Source organism: Lathyrus oleraceus, chromosome 3 (assembly GCF_024323335.1).
Source record: "Lathyrus oleraceus cultivar Zhongwan6 chromosome 3, CAAS_Psat_ZW6_1.0, whole genome shotgun sequence".
Classification (NCBI taxonomy): Eukaryota; Viridiplantae; Streptophyta; class Magnoliopsida; order Fabales; family Fabaceae; genus Lathyrus; species Lathyrus oleraceus.
Window position 1 is genome coordinate 409,650,208 of NC_066581.1, and position 12,175 is coordinate 409,662,382.

Consider the following 12,175-nt stretch of genomic DNA (forward strand, 5'->3'; position numbering starts at 1 on the left):
CTATAATGTTTCCTCTTGGCACATGCCCTTGCCAGCTGAATTTAAAGTTTATCAAAGAATCAAAGTTAGATAATAAATCTTGAATTTGATCAATAAACTTGGATGGCCTTCATATCATAAAAATTGAGCAAGTTATGATCCTTGGAAGTTGACCTCCTAATTAGGGTTCAGACAAAATGACCTATAATATTTCATCATAAAAAATGACTTTCCAAGAAGCATTAGCTTTTTACCTCAAAATTAAAATTGTTTGTAATGTCATAAGGAGTAACTTTTCTCTTGGAATGATTTTCATATGACATAAATTGTAGGAGATAGGGTCTAATGAACCCCAGTTTTGACAAATTGACTTTCTCTGGTCAACCACCATGAACCAACTTGCAATCTTTAAGTTATCTTGATCTTTTGGACTCATGGAGGATCACATATGTATAAGATGATTTAATATTAAGTATCCCTTGAAATATTTGATAAAATGCTGAAGAAACTTATTGAGGAAGTCACACAAGATACCTAGATGAATTAGGGCCTCCAAGGCAAACAAGCTTCAAACTCTTGATCATTTCTTGATCAAAATGATAAGTGAAGATTATAGGGACCCGTATATGATGTCTAGAACCTATGTGAATCATTCCTTGATTGAGCTCCTTACACTAAGGGTCTCAAATCCTAAACATGAGCTTGATGAGGCATTAGTGGATGCACACACTACCTACAAAAGAAACAAAGCTATACATAGACATATTTTTTGGTATTTTGGTTAGTAAATAATGAAAAACAAAGTATGATACAATCAAATATGCTTGGTGATCTCTGCCAAGGTGTGATCCCAAAGTCAATGCAAATTATGAGATAACATGAGGGATCTTAGGGTCAAAATTGGTGTCTTACAAAGTTCCCAGACAATGCCATGAAGAATGAGAGACTTACAATCTCACTTACTAGAATTCTATGCTTTGAAGGACAAATTTATCTCTATCTTAAGCAATCGTAATTGGACTTATGTAGAAGTCGCAACTATATGAGGTTGGGCAATAAAAATATAGGTGTTAATGCATGTTAAAGATTTGATACAAAGAACCAAACTCCTAAAAGATACCACACACTAAAAGAAAAAGGGGGGAGAACCTATTTCATTTTGGCTCATGTTGATTCATCTGACACAAGGTTATTGATGAATCAACTAGCATTAGACATAAAGAGATTTCATTGGCCAATGAGGGATTGGGAAAGAATAGGGATGAAGATGAAGAGGGAAGGGGAAATAGAAATGCAAATTGATCACGAGAGGAATTTCATCTGATCAATACCATCCATTCATTTTGGGAGATGAAATATACATTTCATTAATCCCCTAAATTCAATGGTTTTGATCAAGCAAAAGTCAAATCGACCATGACCAAGGCCGAAACAGAAATTCAAATATCACAAGACCATAAAAATGGCTCAACATAATTTTTAAACATTTAATCAATTAAAACACAAAAAGGGAATTAAAATACATTTTAATATGGACAAAACCTAAAATCCCTTCAAAACACCAAATAAATGGCCAAGGGTTTTATCCTAGGTCAAACAAGGTATAAGGACCTTAGACAAAAAAATTCATAATTTTTGGAAAGTCAGAAGTATTTTTAAAAAATTAAAAATATGTCCAAAAACATTTAATTCATGAAAAATATCAAAATTGATCCAAAAAATAATTTTAATTCAAAATATGAAATAGGAAAATATTTAAAGATTTTTTGTGAAAGTCCCATATTTTTTGGATTAAAAATGAAATTGATATGAATTAAACAAAATAAAGGAATTAAACAGAAAATCAAAAATTAAAATAAAATGAGTAAAAACGAGGACCATCAGATCTCCCTCATTAATTGAGGTGGCAGATCTGACGGCCACAATGCGTGCTCTATCATGCACAACAGCCAACGTGTGCATACACATGGTAATAAGAAGCAAAGGCCAGGATTAAAATGTTTAAACATGATCAAGTGGTTGGAAAGATGTCAACACACCACCGGAGCCCTAGCTGTGGTCTTCTTCTCTGGTGGATCTCACCTGACTAATCCACCACCAACCACCATTAAAATAAAAAGTGACTACACTAATTAAAAGAGAAAATGCTCAGGAGCTCAAATCAGGCCTCAATTTCACCCTAATTCCAAGTATATTGAAAGATACATGGACTTGAAGTTTGAGGTGCATGATCTAAGTTGCTTAGATTTGACCTCAAAGTAACTCAATCTTGTTGCCTACATTGGTAGAACTTCATCCAACCAAAAATTACTTTAAATAATGGAGAATTAAGAGAGAATCGAAGAGAGAAGGTTTCATAAAATTCACCTTCTGTTTGCAGTGATGAAGCTCGATTTAGATCTCAATTGACTTGGGCTTGCATCTACTTTCTTGCAGGAGATGAAAGGGATGACCAAAAGGCTTGGATCCTTGAAGTTTCAATCCCAAAACAAAAGTGGAATTGAAGCTCGATTTCAAGTGAAACCTTTAAGGTTATCCTATCAATGAAGGTTAGGAAAGATGCAACTCAAAGCTTGGGCCAAGGGGTCCTCATTCTGATCACAAAGGCAATCTATTTATAGCCATGCTCATTGCTTTCCACACACTTTCAAACTTTGGCCAAAAATAGTAATGTGATGTGCATGCTTGCATGGGTGTGTGATAAGCCCATGAAATGATATAAAAATGTCCAAACTCACTTTGAAATGATGTTGCAACTTTAACATGAAGCCATGCAATGTGTATTTGAAAAATGATCATGAACTTTCCAATTAGGGCCATGCATTAAACCCATGTTAACGTCCCTTAATTCTTGTCCAAATGAAGTGATCTTGGAGTTTTTGGAAATGTAACATCAAGGGGAACAATGTTGATGTTGGACACTTTTCCATTTAGATCTTGGATCATAATGAATTTTGCGGTGGAAGTGGGAGAAATCAAACATAGTTGAAATTTTTCTAAGTACAAAGTCAAATGACCACTTTTTCCACCTTGGATAACCTTTGTTACGAGCTTGAAATGGAAATGGTTTACTCATTAAAGTTGTATCTCTTTCATTCCTCTTCAATTTGGCCACAAATTTGACATCATTTGGATTTGTCATGAGGGAGTTATGCATTTTAGAAGTTGAGGAAAATTGTTTGTTCAATCGTGACGGCCCAAAATGACCTATAATGTTTCCTCTTGGCACATGCCCTTGAAAGTTGATTTTGACATTTATCAAAGAATCAAAGTTGGAGAAGACATCTTGAAATTAATCATGAAACTTGAATGGCCTCCATATCATGAAACTTGAATGGCCTCCATATCATGAAAATTGAGCAAGGTATGGTGCTTAGAAGTTGACCTCCTAACTAGGGCACAAACAAAAAGACCTGTAATGTTTGACCATAAAAAATGTCTTTGCAAGCAAAATTATCTCTTGATGCCAACATGAATTGTTTTTTAAGGTCATAAAGAGTGACTTTTCTATTGGAATCATTTTCATATGACAAACATTATAGGAGTTAGGGTCTAGGGAACCCCAGTTTTGACCAGTTGACTTTCTCTGGTCAACCTCTTTGAACCAACTTGCAAACTTGAAGTTCTCTTGATCTTTAGGGATCATGGAGGATCATATATGCATAAGATGATGTATAATGAAATATCCCTTGAAATCTTTGACTAATTATTGAAGAAACTTGCTAAGGAAGTCACACAAGATAACTAGATAAATTAGGGCTTCCAAGGCAAACAAGCTTCTAACTCTTGATGAGTTCTTGATCAAAATGATAAACAAAGAACATGGGGATCCCTATATGATATTTAGAACCATTTTGAACAATTCCTTGATTGATCTCTTGTCATGAGGTCTTCAAACCCTAACCGTGAGCTTGATAGGGCATAAGTGGATGCACACACTACCTTCAAAAGAAACAAAGTTATACATGGACATATTTTGGTATTTTGGTTAGTAAACAAAAGAAAGTAAAGTATGATACAATCAAATGAAACCTGGTGACTTCTCCCAAAACAAACCCAATGAATGAGGGGCAAGCAGGATGTCAAGGTGAGATCCCAAAGCCAATGCAAATGATGAGATATCATGAGGGATCTTAGGGTCAAAATTGGGGTCTTACAACTGCCCCTATTTAAGGAAATTCTAGTTGAGGATGTGAAGCTTAAAATCTTCATATCAATTCAGTAGAATGAACTTAAATAACAACATCAAGAAACAAATTTTGGTCCCTAAGATACCTTATAATGCATATGATATAAATGTTAAAATAATCTTTGTAGGGAATATATTGCCACAAAGGAAAAGAATCCGGAGAGACTAAAAGTCCACAGGAGTACAATGCACTCCATAAGGAAAACTCACTAGGGAGACAGAGACTCTGGGGGATAAAAATTATGCATAGGCTAGGCTATGACTTGAATAAAAAACTGCTAGGAGACACGAGGGGATTTCCATGAAAATACATCAATGGAAAGACTCAGACTAGGGATCAGAACAAAACCGAAATACTCAAGCCAAAAGGGAATTTAATTTTGCGAAGAAATACGATCTCAAATTCAACTAGAGAAAAAAAAAACTTCAGCACGGGAGTAAAATATGCATATTTTCTACAACCGGTTACTGGGTAAGAAGCTAATAGACTCTGACAGAGGGATATCCGTTACCGGTTAGGGTAAACATATCAAGGATGACTTGCTGAGGAAAATAAGGCGCATTCATTACAGGTTACTAGGTAAGAATGACCTACTAGGGAAAGGAAATCAAATAGGATTTACAACTACCTGCTACTGGGAAGAAAACCAAAGAGAGAGTATTCGGCACTGATTAAAGTGAACATATCAAGGATAGACTCAAAGGAAGAATATTCATCATCGGTTAGGATGAACATATCAAGGATAGACTCAGAGGGGAAAATAGGATTTTATTTCTACCAGTTACTAGGTAGAAGACCGCAAAGAAGAGAAAATTCTTCACTGGTTAAAGTGAACATATCAAGGATATAATCTCTAGGGAATAAAATAGGGATTACAGTTACCTTTTTACTGGGTAGAATCCCAAACATGAAGAATATCCTTCACCGGTTAGGGTGAACATATCAAGGATAGACTTGCCGGGGAAATGTGAAAACGAATCTGCTGGGGAAAACAAAAGGGGTAAATTACCTTTTACCAGTTACTGGGTAAAGGTAAAGTACTCAACATCAAGATGAATATTACTAGTTACTGGGTAATAAACTCTCGGGGACCAAAAGATCTATCTAGGCAATAACTAGAAAGAAACGATCAATCAAAGATTCAACCCAATGAGGATATAACTCAGGGGGACTGGTTCCATCCAAATGATAAACTGGGGAGGAAACTGAAATAATAATCATCCACGAGGAAATAACTCAGTGGGGAATGAGAAAGGATAAACTCTTTCTGCTTAAGGGGCTAACACTCTACAATTGAAGGAGGACAGATACACCAATCTACATGGGGAAATAATATCACCAAAGCAGGGGATCAGAAGAAAAATAAATGTGATAAGATGCACAATGAAATATCCGATGTTGTGTTTTATGCATGAATATGTATGTATGTGGGTATGCTGACAAAACAACATAAAGGATACAAATAACGAAGATTTGAATCATCACTACAAAACAAACGGCTAATCTCAACAAAATGGAAATAACCACTAGAGACCCTGCTAGGGATGAACATAAATCATCTATAAGAAATCAACTCTGGCTGTGTAAAGACACGGAGAACATGTTTCTAACCAACTCTCGACAAACTTCGCGGGGAAGATAGCACTACTGAAGGATAAAGATGGATCTGTTGAGGATCCTAAAATGAGTCAACGCTGCAGGGAATTTTAAGTCAACACCATATCAAATGGGAGACAACCTTGAAGGGGACTTAATCAAAATTGCTATGAACCAAGCATTGTCGGGAACAAAGGGAACTTCCATCATAAGACGAAGCTCTTCCGGGGATTTCAAGAGGTACAACTCTGAATGAGGAATCAGGAAAACTACTAGGGAGACCGTGACACAAGGGAGAAACTGCCACGGTTATTCAACACAAAAAAATGCAATTGGGGATCTGTAGACCAAATAAAGGTTCTAAGATAGTCAGGGTTTAATCATTAAGTCACAAACTGGGGAATGCATACTCTCAGCCAGGGAAGATGAATTGCAAAGGGGACCAATCACCATCTCAAACGGGGATAATAGATTGCTTGGGGAATAACTTATTAACCATGCTGGGAATGAACGACAAACTGTTGGGGAGGATAAAGTTACCAAACCAAATGCTTGGGGAAGACTAACAATGTCTCACACCTTCAGACTTACTTGTGCTTAGATTGCTATTGACATTCCTTGCTGAAATCGATTATTCTTAAAGTGAATGTTTTTATTATTTTACGAAAAATAATTATTCATTGATTTATTTCAAAATTATCATCATAAAAATTCAATTTTAAAACAGAAACAAATAAGAATATCAAATAATTGGATAAAAGCTCAACTTTATTTAATAGAATGGTAGTTCGCGAATGGCGGGACTCCGTAGATCTTTACAAAATTTGAAAAATGGTAATTTACATGTAAAAGGGCTACACTGAATACAATGATCACTACTCTCCCTACCAACATCAAAATCCACAGTGCTTGTCTTCGGTTGAGAATGATGAATCAGAACCAAATGACTGCTCAAAACTGCTCGAAAGATTAGGACTAGCCGGATGCAGTTACTTGCCATAATCCCTAATTTTGCCTTGATTACCCCAAGGTGGGATACTAAATCTACCGGGATAAATTTTTTGTTTTATGTCTCTAATTTTTTCCTGGATCGCCCTCTCGGGTTTCCAATCCACCGAGACGCTTATTTTTGCTTAAGTCGCCCTTCCGGGTTTTTAACTTAGCGAGTTGTTCTTTTCTTTTTAGACGAAGTATTTATTGACTGCATCGGCGTTCACAGGACGAGTGAACTCTTCACCATCCATAGTTGTAAGAAAAAATGCACCACCAGAGAAAGCTCTCTTAACAACATATAGGCCTTCATAATCAGGAGTCCATTTTCCCCTAGCATCAGGGTTGAAAGACAGAATCTTCTTGAGCACGAGGTCACCTTCTCTGAACACATGAGGCATAACCTTCTTATCAAATGCTTTCTTCATTCTCTGCTGATATAACTGACTATGACACATGGCAGTCAATCTATTCTCTTCAATCAAATTGAGTTGGTCATATATAGTCTTGCACCATTCAGCTTCAGTCAACTTAGCTTCCATCAAGACACGCAATGGGATCTCAACCTCCACGGGGAGCACAACTTCCATGCCATAAACAAGAGAGAAAGGGGTTTCCCATGATGAAGAGCTGATGGATGTACGGTACCCATGCAAAGCAAATGGGAGCATTTCATGCCAATCTTTGTATGTCACAACCATCTTCTAGATGATCTTCTTGATATTCTTATTTGCAGCTTCAACAACCCCGTTCATCTTGGGTATGTAGGGAGAAGAATTATGATGTGCAATCTTGAAGTCTTTTCAAATATCTTCCACCATATTATTATTCAAGTTAGATCCATTATCAATAATGATCTTACTTGGCACACCATAACGACATATAATCTGATTCTTGATAAACCTGACCATAACCTTCTTGCTCACATTTGTGTATGATGTTGCTTCAACCCACTTTGTAAAGTAATCAATAGCCACTAGAATAAAATGATGTTCGTTCGAAGCTTTGGAACCAATCATGCCAACCATATAAATTTCCCACACAGATAAGGGCCATAGGGAGGAAATGGAGTTCAATAGTGTCGGAGGAACATGAATCTTATCCGCATAAATTTGACACTTGTGTCATTTCTTCACAAACTTGCAATAGTCAGATTCCATTGTCAGCCAATAGTAACCTGTTATCAACATCTTCGCCATAGTGTGTCCATTGAAATGAGTACCAAAGGAACCTTCATGGACTTTAGTCATCAACAAGCCTGCTTCAGGTCTATCCACGCATCTGAGCAAAACCACATTGAAGTTTCTCTTATAAAGCACATCACCATTCAGGTAGAAGTTGCCAGCTAATATTCTCAAAGTCTTCTTATCTTTGAAAGATGCCCCAGACGAGTAAAGCTGACTTTGGAGGAAACATTTGATACCATAATACCATGGATTTTCATCTTTGACTTCTTCAACAGCAAACACATGAGCTGGTCTATCAAGACGTATCACACTCAATTTAGGAACCTCATTCCAAAAAGTCACCACAATCATCGAAGCCAACATTGCAAGAGCATCTGGTATCCAGTTTTCATCTCGAGGGATATGATGAAACTCAACCTTTGTAAAGAAAGTTGAAATCCTCCTTGCATAATCTCTATATGGTATCAAACCGGGTTGTTTCGTCTCCCATTCACCTTTGATCTGATTGACTACCAAAGTTGAATCTCCATAGACGTCAAGATATTTTTATCTGAGATCAATGGCTTCTCCAAACCCCATAATGCAAGCTTCATACTCATCGATATTGTTCGTACACTTGAAGGTCAACCTAGTTGTAAATGGAAAATGAGTGTTGTGAGGAGTAATAATCACTGCCCCGATGCCATTACCATACAAATTAACAGCTCCATCAAATTCCATGCCCCAAGGAGAACTAGGTTATGGACCTTCTTCAAGCAATGGTTCATCATAATCTTTCATATTCAAGTACAAGATCTCTTTGTTAGGAAAATCATACTGCACTGACTGGTAATCTTCAATAGGTTGGTGAGCCAAATGGTCAACCAAGACACTACCCTTAATAGCTTTTTAAGATCGATATTCAATATCATACTCTAATAACAACATCTGCCAACGGACGATCCTCCTAGTTAAAGCAGGCTTCAACATATACTGGTGTAGACGCTTAGCAACCCAAGTCAATGCACATCATGTCTTCTCAAGCATAACATACCGAGTCTCACAATCAGTGAACTTATTATTGAGGTAGTATATTGCATATTCTTTGTTTCCAAATTCATCTGGATGACCAAGAACACCACCCATAATCTCTTCAAGCACAGTCAAATATATAATCAAAGGTATTCCTTCAACAGGCGGAGATAGAATCAGAGGCTCAAGCAGATACTCTTTGATACTATCAAAAGCTCTCTGACAATCTTCGGTCCAATCACAAGACTGATCTTTCTGAAGAAGCTTGAATATAGGCGCACATGTGGCAGTCATATGCGATATAAATCTTGAGATATAATTAAAGCGGCCAAGAAAACCTCTAACTTGCTTCTCTGTTTTGGGCGCAAGCATCTCTTTTATTGCCTTGACCTTGGCAGGATCAACCTCAATTCCCTTCTCGCTGACAATAAAGCCCAACAACTTACTAGAACAAACTCCAAAAGTAAACTTATTAGGATTCAAACGGAGTTTATATTTCCTCAAATGCTGGAATAACTTCAATAAATGCTCAACATGTTCCTCTTCATCACTAGATTTGGCAATCATATAATCAACATAAACCTCAATCTCTTTATGCATCAAATCATGGAAAAGAGTGGCCATAGCTCTCTTGTACGTTGCACCAACATTCTTCAAACCGAAGGGCATCACTCAATAACATAATATTCCCGAGGGTGTAATGAATGTGGTCTTCTCCATATCTTCAGGTGCCATCTTCATTTGATTATAACCGGAAAATCCATCCATAAACGAAAAGACTTTAAATTTAGTTGTATTGTCTACCATCATATCAATGTGTGGTAGAGGGAAATCATATTTAGGACTACCTTTATTCAAATCTCTATAATCAACACATATACAGAATTTTCCATCTTTCTTAGGGACATGCACAATATTGGCCACCCACTTCGGATACTCGGAGGTAACAAGAAAACCATCATCAATCTACTTCTGCACTTCCTCTTTAATCTTCTCAACTTCTGCTTGACTGGCGGGCATTATGGATTCAAAGGCAATCTATGCTCCACAATCTTAGAATCCAAACCACGAATATCTTAATAGGACCAAGAAAACACATCAGAATATTCACGAAGAAGATCAATCAACCCCTTCTTAGCTTCTGGACACAATTGAGACCCAATCTTGACTTCCTTCACATCATCCTCGGAACCTAAGTTAACCAATTCAATTTGCTCTTCGAATGGATGAATGGCTTTTTCCTCGTGCTCAAGTAAAGAGGATAACTCATTAGATACTTCTTCATCATCATTCTCCTCCTCAGCTTCAAACACTGGGAAATAAACATTTGGAGAGGGAGTAGGATCATTGTATTCAACGGGTTTGAGAATCAACCTGCATAATGATTTGATGTTTTGATTTTAGAGAAGTGAAATGTGAACAAATATTATGCAGATGGGAAGATTATTGTTTATTTATGTTTTTTTGTGATTACCATTTTCTGAAATAGAAAAAAGTAAAAAATAAAACATCATAGACGTGGATCAATAAGATTGTATTTCATTGACGATAATAAGGAAAATACCCAACAATGTTCACTTCTTCCTTAGGCATAGGAGAATGATTTTTCTTAAAAATAATGAAAACAAATTACTTAGAACGGTGCATAACAACAGGAACATCAACAACAATCCAGTTGTTTCAAGTCTCACCATGTGTCACAAAGTTGTCACAAGCCTCGTCTTCATCATCGTCTTCAATAATAGCAGTTGAGTGTTGATCATCCTCATGATTGAACCCTCCACTGCGGAAAATTGATTGCATAACCTTGACATTGGCGTTGAATGGCCCTTGTTGAAATCCTAGTCCTTCTCTATTCTTATTCTCAATGACTTCCACAACACGAACCTACTTATCAATACTTCCAGCCTGAATAGCCTCTTGCGCATCCTTTAAAGAAGACATGGGTGCCCCATCTTTCTTCAATTCATCAAAAATGGACAAAGCTTGGAACAACGTTCGAACTTCCTCCCCAGAATCAACATAAGTAAAAGATGACTAATAGCTCACCAACAATGCCTTCTCTCCACCAACCATGATAAGCTTTCTGTTCTTCACAAGTTTGAGCATTTAGTGTGGAGTAGACATTACAACTCCAACTTCATGAATCCAGAGCCTTCCCAACAAGCAGCTATATGCCGGGTTGATATCCATCACTTGGAAAGTAATTTGGAAATCACTCGGACCTATCTTCACTAGAAGGTCCACTTATCCAATGACAGTTTTACGAGAACCGTCGAATGCTTTAACAATAACGCCATTAAACCTCATCGGGGCGCCTTGATAAGAGAGTCTTTATAGAGTTGATTTTGGCAACACAATCAGCGATGATCCAGTATCAACCAAAACATTAGACAAAGCATCCTTCTGGAAATTCATCGAAATATATAGCGTCAAATTGTGATTCTTTCCTTCCTCAGGAAGTTCTTCGTCACATAAGCTCAAGTTGTTACAAGAAATGATGTTGGCAACAATATGGTCAAACTGATCCACAGTAACATTGTGTTCCACATAAGCTTGTTCCAACACTTTCTGCAATGCTTCTCTATGTGCTTCAAAATTCATCAGTAATGACATCACATAAATCTTTGACGGCTGTAAGACCCCAATTTTGACCCTAAGATCCCTCATGCTATCTCATCATATGCATTAGCATTGGGATCACATCTTGGCATCCTCCTTACCCCTCATTCATTGGGTTTACCTTGGGAGAGATCACCAAGCACATTTGATTGTATCATACTTCATTTTTCATTATTTACTAACCAAAATACCAAAAATATGTTTATGTATAGTTTGTTGCTTTTGTAGGTAGTGTGTATGCTCACCTTTTCTCTATCAAGCTCATATCTAGGGTTTGAGACCCTCAATGCAAGGAGAACAATCAAGAATTGGTCTAAATTGGCTCTAAGCATCATATATGGATCCCCATTATCTTCACATGTTATTTTGATCAAGAAATCATCAAAGGTTAGGAGTTGGTTTGCCTTGGAAACCCTAATTCATCTCGGTATCTTGTGTGACTACTTCAACAAGTTTCTTCAACAATTGATCAAATATTTCAAGAGATACTTCACATTCCATCATCTTATGCATATATGATCCTCCATGAGTCCCAAAAGTCAAGATAATGTTAAGCTAGCAAGATGGTTCATGGTGGTTGACTAGAGAAAGTCAAATGGT